The sequence below is a fragment of the Geotrypetes seraphini genome, chromosome 12, assembly GCF_902459505.1.
Source record: "Geotrypetes seraphini chromosome 12, aGeoSer1.1, whole genome shotgun sequence".
Classification (NCBI taxonomy): Eukaryota; Metazoa; Chordata; class Amphibia; order Gymnophiona; family Dermophiidae; genus Geotrypetes; species Geotrypetes seraphini.
Window position 1 is genome coordinate 73,648,841 of NC_047095.1, and position 13,813 is coordinate 73,662,653.

General features: G+C 47.7%; 1 protein-coding gene across 8 annotated transcripts in view; it reads right to left on the bottom strand.

Moving 5' to 3' along the window:
• Positions 1-13,813, bottom strand: part of GPBP1L1 (GC-rich promoter binding protein 1 like 1) — a 200,037-nt gene that overhangs the window by 176,211 nt on the left and 10,013 nt on the right. Inside the window, exon 1 of one of the 8 annotated variants that reach the window (XM_033915402.1) lies at positions 12,380-12,474. The exons of the other annotated variants lie outside the window; for them this stretch is intronic. The gene's annotated coding sequence lies outside the window, so the exon portion shown is untranslated. Of the gene's footprint in view, positions 1-12,379; positions 12,475-13,813 lie in introns of those variants that run through there. 8 annotated transcript variants of the gene reach the window in all.

Below are 13,813 nucleotides of genomic sequence, written 5' to 3' on the forward strand. Positions count from 1 at the left end.
TAGATTATTGATAAATATGTTAAAAAGCACCAGCACTGACCCCTGGGGAACCCCGCAATATAGGTTTTTCCATTGAGAATTTTAACCATTTAATCCTACGCTCTGTTTAATACTCCAAATCATAGTTACCAAATGCTAGGGTCCACCTTAGGGATCGGTTCCTAAGAACAAGATCTATGTGTCATTGTAGACAACATGCTGAAATATTCCGTACAATCCTAGAGTTGCAGTGGACAAAAATGTAAACAGGATGCTAGGAATTATTAAGAAAGGAATTGAAAGTAAGAGCAAAAACATATTGTCTCTGTATTGCATTCACTTCTGGTAGCTGTATCTCAAAGATATGGCAGAATTAGAAATACTTAAAAGAAGAGCAAGCAAATTTATAAAGGGTATGAAACTCCTCTTTTATGAGGAAAGGCTAAAGAGGTTAGGCTCTTCAGCTTCAAAAAGTGATGGCTAAGGAAGATATGACTGATGTCTACAAAATCCTGAGTGTTGTAGAACAGGTAAAAGTGAATTGATTTTTTACTCTTTCAAAAATTATAAAGACTAGGGGACACTCAAAGAGGTTCCATGAAAATACTTTTCAAACAAATACTGTAAGATGAAATGTTTTTTCACTCAACGAATAGTTAAGCTCTGGCCTTGTTGCCAGAGAACGTGGTAAGAGCAGTTAGCTTAGCTGGGTTTAAAAAAGGTTTGGACAAGCTCCTGGAAGAAAAGCCCATTGCTTGGTGGTAGCATGGAATGTTGCTACAATCTGGGTTTCTGCCAGATATTTGTCATCTGGATTGGCCACTGTTGGAAAAAGGATAATGGAACAGATGGACCATTGGTCTGACCCAGTATGGCTAGTCTTAGGGCTCCTTTTATCAAGGTGCACTACGGGGGTTAGCATTTCATCGCACTAACCCCCACAGCAAGCCAAAAAACTAACGCCTCGTCAATGGAGGCGTTAGCAACTAGCGCGGAAGGTGGTTGAATGCGCGGTATTCCGTGCGTTAACCGCCTACCGCACCTTGATAGAAGGAACCCTTAGTCTTGTGAACTACAGCTACATGAGAATTCCACATTAGAAGGATCTATTTTATTAAAAAATTTCTCATATACTGAAAATCTACAAATCTAAGCGGTTTACAACATATATACATAGAATAGATATACCATTACTCTTCAAGATATACAGTATTCAAACACCTGAACAATGTCTAAAATTTCTGTTTTTAATTCATAAAAATGCCTGAGAAAACATGTGCTTTTAAAAGTTTTCTAAATGAACTCAAGGACTCAATCTTTCTCAATTCCTTTGGAAGGGAGTTCAATGACCATAAAAGATTGTGGCCCTATATGTCTCCTAATTTGTTTAAAATCTGGAAAAGATTTAAGTGAGAAAATAGAAAAACAGGAGTCAAGAATTTGTGAAATGGAAACATTGGACTTGGAATTAATTAAAGAAAGAACATTTATTGCTAGAAAAATGGAAAGTTTCGAGAACCAATTAAGGAAAAATAATTTGAGACTCCTAAATTTTCCAAAATGTCCCTTAATTTCACCAATGGAGATGGCAAGAAAGTATTTTAAGGAAATTTTGCTTATTCCCATTGAAAGTTTGCCACCTATTGTTAGAGCTAATTACTTTCAAATTAAGAAGTGGAAGTTTCCACTCCTAATGAGATTCAAGGGACAAATAATAAAAATATGAACTTAACAACTTTTCTGGAAAACTCTTTGGAGGTCATAACGGAAAGGAAAACCCTGTTAATAACTCTTGCTTTGGAAAGTGATAGAGAATATATATTGCGTTTGTATTTTCGTCATATTAATGATCAGTTTTTAGGTTCTAATGTTCGAATATTTCCTGATATGTCTTTAAGATCCCAGAGGCGTAGGAAAGAATTCTTGGCATTAAGGCCAAGAGTCCTTGCCTTGGGGGCAAATTTTTTGTTGAAATTTCCTGTAAAATGTTTTGTGTCTTATCAGAATAAGAATTACTTGTTTTTTGAACCTAAACAACTAGTAGGATTTATAGAATCCAAAGAGCAAGTAGTGCCTATGGCTGAGAATGTATAACCTGCCATGAATGGCTGTAGCACCGCAGATAATTGCCGCTTTCTAGGTTGGATAAGACTTCCTATTGTTAAATTTATTTTCTAAAAATCTCCCTTCAAAGTTTGGAAGTATTGGAAGTATAAGTGAATAATCAAAACACTGATTTAAGTGGAGTTGGTTTATAAGTTTGTTTTTTTTAATAACTTCTGTTAATCTGAAATACAAGTAATGTATTACTTGTTTGTATTGATAAAATTGAATAAATAAATAAATTAAAATCTGGAACTTCAAGTAGTGCCTGATTGCTTGAACAAAGGCGACATCCTGGCACATGAACCTTTAGGGTTGCAGCCAGACGTGGTGGTTGTTCAGAAAGCATTTTAAAATTAGTGTTACAATTTTTAAATGAATATGCCATTGAATAATTAATCAATGAAATTGCTTAAGAATTGGCATAGATGCCATCGTTGGCATCAGCAGAAACTGTCTGTTGCGTGTTAATATGCAATGCTGCTGGGTCTGGTAAGAACTATAGAAACGATAAGTAGTAGTAGTAATAGTAGTAGTAGAAACCCAAAAAACCTACACCTCCAAGCTAAACTGAGTTACAAAACTGTAACAGGAGCTGAGCAGAAGACAAAGCTAGTTGCCCATAAGAAACCATTCATCTGCCTGCTGGAGATAAAGAATACAAGCTTGCCCAGGAGCTTACTATCCTACATGACAGAGCTCAGTTTAATGCCTTCTATCTCCACCTTCTGGTAGATGGTCATAACCCACACGTAACTGGATTCCTCTGCTACTGACAAGAAACAGAATGTTGGAAATTATTAAGAAAGGAATGGAAAACAAAAATGAGAATGTTACGCTGCCTTTGGTGTAACAGTACCTTGAATACTATGTGCAATTCTGGTCATTGAATCTCAAAAAAATTTAAGGGAATTACAAAAAGGTACAGAGAAGGGCGACAAAAGTGATGAGACAACTTCCCTATCAGGAAAGGCTAAAGTGGTTAGGGCTCTTTGGTGCAGAGAAGAAATGCCTCAGGGGAGATATGATACAGATCTGTAAAATACTCGGGCACCAATGCCCAAAAAGCTTACTATGCCAGCAGAACTGACTGTAGCCAGTCTAGCATGCAAATTATGTCAGCCTCCAATATACGTACAAAAGGGTTCTCAGTAGCCGCCACCGAGAATCCAATGCATTACAGGGAGCTCATTAGTATTAAAATGAGCACTCCTTGTAATGCATAGCACCTTTCAGCGTACAAAGTTTTCTAGTAGGTCTGGAGCTGTCAGTAGCATGAGGGTAACTTCGGGTAGGAGCACTTTGCTTAAATTGAAAAAGTCTGCAAGTGTGTGAGATACACGCAAACAAAATACACACGACAGCTGTGAATTCCAAAAAAACAGGACTTCAGGACTTCTGCCATAGCAAAAGCTTTAGCTGCAACTGAAAGAGGGATTTTTTTGCCCCTGCAACTGCAAAGTTCCAGCAATCACAGCCCTGCACTCAAAATCTGGGCCTATCACTCAGCAATTATGCGCAGGCACCAGGCACGTTCCTCCCTCTTTTACTGCTGATACCCAACACAATGTGAATATAATTTGCAGGCAGTTTATACCAAGCATTGCCCGGTAAATTAAAATCACTTAGTAACACAGTGTTTTCCAGACAATGCTGAGACTTCTGTGCATCTGTCCCCGAGTGGAATGGGTAGACATGAATAACTTGTTTACACTTTCCAAAAAGACAAGGACTAGGGGGCTTGCAATGAAGCTACTAAGAGTTTAAATCTGCCACGGACTTTGTCTATATAAGAGTTGCCATACTATGCCAGACCGAATGTCCATCAAGTCAAATATCCAAGAGTGGCCAATCCAGGTCACAAGTGCCTGGCAAAATCTCAAAAGAGTTTGTTACCTGCACGGAATTGTGGGATAGAAGTAAAATTTTATTATGTTTTTATAAGCAGTGAATTTTCTCAAGTCCATCTTAACAATGGTTTATGGACTTTTCTCGTAGGAAATGATCCAAACTTTTTAAAAATCCTGTTAAACTAACGGCTTTCACCACGTTCTCTGAGTGAAGAAATATTTTCTCCTGTTTGTTTGAATTTACTGCTTAACCTTTGCAGTTTCTCCTTTTAGTTTCATTGTATAATAGTTGTCCATCAGAAAGTTAAATGCTGATGCAGATTCCCTTTGTGTCTTCAACCCAGTTATTAACGCAAACTCGATCACATTATGATTAGAGCTGAATTTCAATTAAAATTTGAATAGTCATTAATTGCACAAGGCATTTATTTATTTCCCACTGCAGTTCTGTATGAATCTGGGCTATTCGCTTAATCCTCTATGTTCTGCTTTGACTACAGTACATCAAATTCAATCCCCCTTCCCTTCTGTAAAGGATGATAATTTCCCTCCCTACTTTCCACCCACCTCCAGATATAGATTCTACTGGTGGCCCCTCCTAGTTCTGCTTGCAGGTCTCCAGCTCTCTCCCTTTGGCACCTGCCCGCCCTCCCTCCCATCAACTCAACATAGCAGCCTTCACGTCACAACCCACTCAATCGGAGATTCACACCTCAAAAGGAACCTGGACAAGCTCCCTCTGGTCAAACCACTACATATACACTTTCAATATCAACTGGACGCAGGGAAAATCCAGACAAAAAAAACCCCAACAAAATCAGCCTTTTCTTTATCAGCTTCTACATATTCCTCCCCTTCACCTTTGAGTCTCACAGTGCCACTTTTGCACATCCTCCTATCCTTTATAATAAAATCCTAAGCGCGTAAGCACACTTAGGACAGCGTGTTCCCTGACAGCATGATGTGTCCCTCCGTGTCGAATTCCATTTTTGAACACGCCTGCGACTCCCCCCTCCCGCCCTCACTCACCAACTGCTGCCACTGCTCCTCTTCAAAGCAGCCTGCTGAGGTTCGCTGGCCAGCTGTAGCGAACCTCGCAGGCCGCTCTCCACCTTGGTAGCACGTTCCCTCTGACGCGATCATGTCAGAGGGAACGTGCTACCGAGGTGGAGAGTGGCCGGCAAGATTCGCTACAGCCGGCCGGAAAACCTCAGCAGGCTGCTTTGAAGAGGAGCAGCAGCGGTGGTAGCAGTTCGTGCCAGTGGGCCAGAAGACACCAGGAAGCAGGGATGGAGGGAGGGTAAGAACAGGCATGGCACAACAGGGGGGCCAGGGGGAGAGGGAAAGAGGGCTGCTTTGGAGGAAGGGGTGTGCTGGGGGCCAGACAGCAATCATGCTTTGTTCTGGGAGGGGGGGAACAGAAGGGGCCACGGAGCAGGCAGGCATGGCACAACAGGGGGCAGGGGGAGAGGGAAAGGGGGCTGCTTTGGGGGAAGGGGTGTGCTGGGGGGCGGACAGCAATAATGCTTTGCTCTGGGAAGGGGGCCACGGAGAGACAGTCAGGCATGGCGCAATAGAGAAATTCAGGCAGGCAGGGGGCCAGGAAGACAGAAAGAAAGACAGACAGCGTCCAAGGAGAGAGAGACAAAGAAAAAAAAAACCCCAGACATCTACTCTAGCACCCGTTAATGTAACGGGCTTAAACACTAGTCACTAATATATCTATAAAATGTCTCCCCGTTTTACAATATCAGCTATTTTTTTTTTTCTTACATTTGAATCTTTGCTTTCCTGACTACTCGATTAGTTTCTTCATTTTTCCAGATATTTTTGCCTGTCTTCCTCTTTCTGCCTTACCTTCTCAGCTACTACTTTTGAGAACAAAAGCGGCCTTCTTTTCCCCTTACTTTTACTTACTTTCCTTACAAAATGGTTTGTTGCCCTCACAATAGCTCCTTTTAGTTTTGCTCACTGCTTCCCTACTTCTTACAGATCTTCCCATCCAGACAATTCCTTAACATAATCCCCCATCTGAACAAAAGTTAGGTTTTTTTAAGTCTAGAATCTTTACTTATGAATGAGCCCTCTCTACATCTGTCTTAATATTAAACCATACCATGATCACCTACTGTAACATCAGAAACACTTTACCTGTTTGTAAGCACTAAGTCCAGTATGGCCCCCATCCCGCGTGGGTTCCATTACCAACTGATGCATACTGGTTAATGGAATTTGGAGGCACGAGGGGCAAGAAAGCACAGTTACTTACCGTAACAGGTGTTATCCAGGGACAGCAGGCATATATTCTCACATGTGGGTGACGTCATCTACGGAGCCCCAGCGCGGACAGCTTTTCAAGCAAACTTGCTAGAAGTTTCAAGTTTGCACACTGCACCACGCATGTGCTAGCCTTCTTGCCACTAGAGGGCGCATCCCCACCTCGTGGTCCTCAGTTCCATAACATAGCAAAGAAAGCCATCCCCGGGGAGGTGGGCGGGTTGTGAGAATATATGCCTGCTGTCCCTGGATAACACCTGTTACGGTAAGTAACTGTGCTTTATCCCAGGACAAGCAGGCATGATATTCTCACATGTGGGTGACCTCCAAGCCAACCAAAAAAGGGCAGGTGGGAGGATGGCAATTATGAAAACAAATTACGTAACACCGACTGGCCAAACCGGCCGTCGCTTCTGGACAAAGTATCCAGACAGTAGTGGGAGGTGAACGTATGAACCGAAGACCAAGTGGCAGCCTTACAAATGTCCTCCATAGGTGTAGATCGGAGGAAAGCCACAGAAGCTGCCATCGCCCGGACTTTATGACCCGTAACGCGACCCGCAAGCGGGAGACCAGCCTGAGCGTAGCAAAAAGAAATGCAAGCAGCTAACCAGTTGGACAAGGTGCGCTTTGAAACCGGGTGTCCCAAACGATTAGGATCAAAGGACAAAAATAATTGAGGAACCTTCCGATAAGACTTGGAGCGTTGGAGATAAAAGGCCAACGCCCTCTTACAGTCAAGGGTATGAAGCGCCGCCTCACCAGGATGAGAATGGGGCTTCGGAAAAAACACCGGAAGGACAATAGACTGATTGAGGTGGAAATCAGACACAACCTTAGGTAAAAATTTGGGATGGGTGCGAAGAACCACCTTATCATGATGAAAGACCGTGAAAGGAGGATCCGCAACCAAAGACTGTAACTCACTGATTCGACGAGCAGAAGTGAGTGCAATCAAAAAGACTACTTTCCAAGTAAGAAACTTAAGATGCGACTTGTCGATGGGTTCAAAGGGAGGCTTCATAAGCTGAGCCAAGACCACATTAAGATCCCACAACACCGGAGGAGGTTTCAGAGGAGGATGGATATTCACTAACCCCTTCATGAAACGTGTCACCAGAGGATGAAGAGAGAGAGAACGACCCTCAAGATGCCGATGGAATGCTGCAATGGCACTGAGATGCACCCGAATGGAAGTCGTTTTCAGGCCAGACTCAGACAAATGCAAAAGATATTCCAGAATCGAAGCCACAGGCACCGAATCTGGTCGCAGACTATTCAAAGAACACCAGGATGTAAACCTGGTCCATTTCTGAGTATAGCAAAGCCGAGTCGAGACCTTACGCGAGGCCTCCAAAACGTCCCTCACGGCCCGAGAGACCGGAAACGAAGTCAGAGGGAGAGAAACCAAGCAGTCAGATGTAAAGACTGAAGATTGGGATGCAACAGCGAACCCCGACTCTGAGACAGCAGAGAGGGAAACACCGGTAGAAGCAGAGGTTCCCTGGTACTGAGTTGAAGAAGTAGGGAGAACCAGGGCTGCCTTGGCCACCGAGGTGCAATGAGGATCATGGAGGCTCCGGTCGATCTGAGATGAACCAGCGTTCTCAAAATCAGAGGGAACGGCGGAAACGCATAAAGGAACCTCCCCTCCCATTCGAGGAGGAAGGCATCCGCTTCGAGACGATCCGGAGTGTAGATCCGAGAGCAATAGAGGGGTAACTTGCGATTCTCCGGAGAGGCAAACAGATCCACTTGAGGAGTTCCCCAGCGGTCGAAAACCTCGCGAAGTACTCGGGAGTTCAGAGACCATTCGTGCGGCTGGAGAAGACGACTGAGTCTGTCTGCCAGCTGGTTCTGCTCTCCCTGAATGTAGACCGCCCGCAGGAATATATTCTGGGAAATTGCCCAGTCCCAAAGACGGAGAGCCTCTCGGCATAGAGGCCAAGAGCCCGTACCCCCCTGTTTGTTGACATAGTACATCGCTACCTGATTGTCCGTCCGCACGAGTACTACCTGGTCGTGCAGCAGGTGGACAAAAGCTCGCGCAGCCAGAAAAATGGCGCGAAGCTCCAGCACATTGATGTGGCACCGACGGTCCTCGACCGACCACAGACCCTGCGTCCTCAGACCGTCCAGGTGCGCTCCCCACGCGTACTCGGAAGAGTCCGTCGTCAAGACCTTGGTGTGAGGAGGAACGCGAAACAGCAAACCCCCTGACAAAGTGGAAGAGTCGGTCCACCAACGGAGCGATCGACGTAAACAAGGAGTTACTGATATCCGGGAAGACACCGGATCGCGATCCTGGCGCCACTGCGACGCCAGAGTCCATTGCGCGATTCTCAGGTGCAAGCGAGCGAACGGCGTGACGTGAACCGTCGACGCCATGTGACCCAGCAAAACCATCATGTGCTGGGCCGACACCTGCGATTGCCCTCGACAATGACGACTCCACCGAAGCAGAGTCTCCCGCCGGGGCGGGGGGAGAAAAGCGCGAAGGCGAACCGTGTCCAGCACGGCTCCAATGAACTGGAGAGACTGCGCCGGACGCAATTGGGACTTGGGGAAGTTCACTTCGAACCCCAGGTCCTGTAAAAGACTGATAGTCTGTCGGGTCGCTAAGATAACCCCCTCCCTGGACGGGGCTTTGATCAGCCAATCGTCCAGATAGGGAAAGACCTGTAGACCCCGCGAGCGCAGGGCCGCCGCCACCACCACCATACACTTGGTGAATACCCGAGGGGAGGATGCCAACCCGAAGGGAAGAACCCGATACTGCAGGTGCAAATCCCCGACCTGAAAACGCAAGAACCTGCGGCAAGCGGGATGCACCGGAACATGGGTGTAAGCTTCCTTCAAGTCCAGGGAGCACATCCAATCCCCCTCCTCCAAAAGAGGGTAGAGAACCGGGAGCGATAACATACGGAACTTCTCCCGGACCAGGAACTTGTTGAGCTTCCGGAGGTCCAAAATGGGGCGCAAGTCCCCGGTCTTTTTTGGGACCAAAAAGTAACGGGAGTAAAACCCCAGGCCCCTCTGATCGCGAGGCACCACCTCGACCGCCCTGAGGCTCAACAAGGCCCTGGCTTCCTCCAGGAGAAGGGCCAGCTGGTTCCGATTGGGAGGGCAAGCCCCGGGGGGCAAGTCCGGAGGCGGACAGGAGAAGTTCAGCGAATAGCCGTCTGAGATTATCCCGAGCACCCAGGCGTCCGACGTGATCACCGACCAGGCCCCGGCAAAGGCCGTCAGCCGACCCCCGATGGGGAGGGGGTGGCTCGATATTGCGGTGAGGGCCCGCCCCCAACCGCCTATCCCGTCAAAAGGACGGCGCGGCCTTGGCGGCCCCCTGCGCGGCAGGTTTAGAGGGGCCGCCTCTACTCTGCTGGGGCTGTCTTCGAGGGGGCGGTCTGGAGAAGGCCGGTGTGGACTTCTGAGGGTATCTCCTCGGAGGCTGTCTGAAGGGACGCTGGGTAGGAGCCTTAGGCTTCGGCTTCACCAGAGAGGCCAGGGAGCGTTCCTGTTTGGAAAGTCGCTCCGTCGCCGCATCCAAAGTGTCATCAAACAATTCCACCCCAACGCAAGGCAAATTAGCCAGGCGTTCCTGCAAATTGGACTCCATTTCGAGGGTACGAAGCCACGCCAGCCGGCGCATGGCCACTGCACAGGCGGACACCCTCGAGGCGAGTTCAAATGCATCCTAAACCGCGTGGAATAAATATAGGCGCAGCTGGGTCAGGTTGGAACTAAAGGTGGCGAACCGGTCCCTATGCGACTCAGGCATCACCTCACGAAAGGAGGGGAGGTCCTTCACCATCGTACGGAGGAAGGAAGAGTACGAGAAGGCATAGTTCAGGACCCTGGTAGCCATCAGAGAGTTCGCATAGAGACGGCGCCCAAATTTGTCAAGGGTCCGGCCCTCCCTACTAGGTGGGACCGTCGCCGAGACCCGGGAAGGCTGAGATTTCTTGACCGCCGATTCCACCAGGAGCGAAGTATGGGAAAGTTGGCCCTTCTCAAACCCCTTGATGGGAAGGGTGCGATACTTAGACTCCATTTTGGCGGGGACCACAGCGACCGTCAATGGAGCCTCAAGATTCCTCAGAAAGGTCTGACAGAGGACCTTGTTAATTGGAAGGCGCGGCGACTCCCTGGGGGGGGCAGGAAGATCCTGCTCCTCCAAAAACTCCTTGGTGTAAGTGGACCCTTCAGACAAGTCAACACCCAAAGCCGCAGCCATATCCTGCACAAACCTCGTAAAGGATGAGGGTTTAGCAGGAGGAGAGGGAGACCGAGACTTCCCGGCAGAGCCGAAGGGAGAGGCCTGGTTGGAGTATCTGGGCTCCCTACCCGACCCCGACCCCAACGAGGCACAGTCCTGCGACCTCGACGGAGTCGGAGACCGGGTGCGCCTGGAGGAACCCCTCGGGGATCCCCCCGGGGTCCGAGGCACCGAGGCCCGACCCTTCGGCCCGGGCGAGGAAGCCCGAGAGCTCTCCCTGGCCGGAGACCGGAACAAAATGGGGTTATCGACACGCAAATCCCGAACCTGCAAGGCACCGCACCCGGCCGGTGACGAGCGACCACGCCGCCGAGGCGAGGTCCGAGACCGCTTAGCCTTCCTCGGCCTGCGCCTCGCTCGAGACCTGCCCGAGGGAGATGAACCCCTCGAGGACCCCGAGGACGAAGACGAAAGTCTTCGTACTCGGCGCCCCTTGTCCTTCGGGCGCACACTACGCTCCGGCGGATCTCGCGAAGCCGGGTCCGAGGGAACTACCGAGGTCGAGGCCGTGGGCGCCTCGGGAGCCGAGGCCCCGGTACCCGAGACCGAGGTCGCCAACTGCGGGGCCACCGGGGCCGAAGCCTCCGAGGCCGAAGCTGCCGAGGCCGAAGCCTGGTGCAGCTGGTCAATGGCCCCGGTGAGCTCCGAGGCGATTAACGCCCGGAGCAATTCCTGGAACACGGGGATTGACATCCCCTGCGGCAAGACCTGCCGCTGCTCCTCAGAGGGCGACCTCGGTCTCGAGTATTCCCTCGGGGCAGCGGACGCTGGCAACTTGGGCTTCACTGAGGCGGGCCCACCCGCCGACGAGCCCGAGGATGGCTTCTTGGATGGAGCTGAGGAGGGAAGCGGAGACTTACCCGAGGCCTTGGAAGAGGGCAGCTGCTTCGAAGGCACCGAGGCCCGAGGCGAAGCCGACGGTCCCGAAGCTGAGGCCGAGGCCGATGTCGAGGCCGAGGTCAAGGCCGGGGCCGAAGCCGAGGCCGAACTCGAGGCCTTCCCCGGCGGGGACTCCACAGAGAAAAGTTCCGCCATGCGGGCCTTGCGGCGTTTAAGTGCCCGCTTCTGAAAAGTGGCACACTTATCGCAGGATGCCGTCGGGTGTTGGGGCCCCAAACACCGCAAACAGCACCCGTGCGGGTCAGTAATCGAAAGGAGTCTTTCACAGCGCCCGCACTTTTTAAAGCCCGTTACGGGCCGGGACATGGGCCCACAAGAGAGCCGGGAACAAGCGAGGTTCCTCGGCCACGGCTACCGGGAGCCCCCGGTAGTAACGGATACGAAAGATTTTTTTTTTTTTTTTTTTGAAAAAGAAAGAAATAAAGCAATAAAGAGACGAAAAAACGCAGCGACCGTGCGAAAAACCCTACACAGCCGCGGCGACAGAAGGCACAATTAGCACAATTTCTCCACAGGGCTTCTGGCTCCGCGGATGAAAAAGAACTGAGGACCACGAGGTGGGGATGCGCCCTCTAGTGGCAAGAAGGCTAGCACATGCGTGGTGCAGTGTGCAAACTTGAAACTTCTAGCAAGTTTGCTTGAAAAGCTGTCCGCGCTGGGGCTCCGTAGATGACGTCACCCACATGTGAGAATATCATGCCTGCTTGTCCTGGGATAAACAGCTCTATGCTTACTGAAACACCCAAGGTTTAACCATTTTCTTGAAGGTTAGATAAGAACTAGCAGATCTGAGAAATCTTCTCTTCAAACAACCTAACAATTGCTCAAACTGGGGTTAAATTTAAGTAGTAAGGGCGGTTTTGTTTTCTGATCTGTTCTCCGAGCACTGGGAGGGAACAGGAAATGATCTATCAACATCGATATAACTACCTTTGCATGCTAACCTTTGGCATGCATATCTCCCATGCCAGAGCCCTCTGTGCTCACTTACACAGGTGTACTCGCCTCTAGCTCCAGCGTTAGGTTTTGAGCATCAGTCCATTAGATGGCCTGTGAGCACATTTTTCCCCTTCCTTCCCCTGGCTTCTTCTCCCTTATATACAGAAAAACCAAGAGACAATAATTACCCTTAATAATCCCTCTACTGCAGTGTCTCTCAAACTTTTTTAGCTGTGGCACACTAAGCGGTCCTTTTACTAAGGCGCACTAGTGCATCTTAGCGCGTGCTAAATGCTAACATGTCCATTATATCCTATGGACGCATTAGCATTTAGCACATGCTAACTTTTTAGCGCACACTAAGAGGCACTAGCGAGCCTTAGTAAACAGACCCCTAAATGTTTTTCGTGGCACACTAAACGGAGTAAATGTTTTTCGCGGCATATTATAACTGAAATTATAAAATTGCAAAACCAACATAGAATTAAATTTGAGAGTTATTTAAAGTTCTTTAAGCTATGGATGGGTAATTATAACAATGGTGAAACTAAAGTAGATAGAATTGCTAATTAATGTGATGGATGTGCTTGTTTTTGAGTGCAAATTAACTCAAAATGTGGCTCGATAGTCAACAAGCAAACACATTTCATCATCCACTATCAGCAGTCGTTCTTTTTTCTTTGATTTAATTTCTGTCAAAGCTGAAAATCCAAGTTCGCAAAGGTAAGAATATCCAAATGGTAATAAAGTTTTGATTGCTTTGTTGCTCGAGTTAGGATATCTACTGCATAAAAAAATGAAATTACTTGCTGTAAGTTTTCAAGGACCAATGACGTCAAAGAATGATGCTTGTCTGGGCAGTTGTATCCTTATGCACACAGACGTCATAATATTGACAGACTCTTGAGTATGCAACATACATGTCATCTATTCTAGTGTATACTTATGAAGGGAATTTAAAAAAATTAAATAAAATTCTGGAATCTGTCGTGGCATACACAGAATCTCTGAGGCAAATCACTGTGCCATGGCACACAGTTTGAGAGACACCACTCTACTGGATAATTTTCTCATTGATATTCAGATATAGTGCATCTTTTCACACTTGTTAATCATATCAACATGATATACAGTTTTACCTCAAGGAGTTCCTCCATACCTGAATATCTTGGTTATTCCCTATACCCCTGGCTGAACTTTAAGGTCCTTGAACAATTATAGACTCGTTCTGCATCCCCCCCCCCCCCAACTCAAAATGAGAATCCACTAGAAACAGTGCCTTTTATTTTTTGGCTCCAGTGCTGTGGAAATCATTGCCTTAATATGTTAGACTTGAAATATCATTTTGTACTTTACAAAACTCTTGTTTCAATTGGTTTTAGAGATAGAAATATTACAGCAAATAAAGACCATATGGCCTAAGTAGTTTTCCCAACCATGCCATCCACTATCCCCTCCTCTTCCTTAGATTCAACGTATTTGTCAT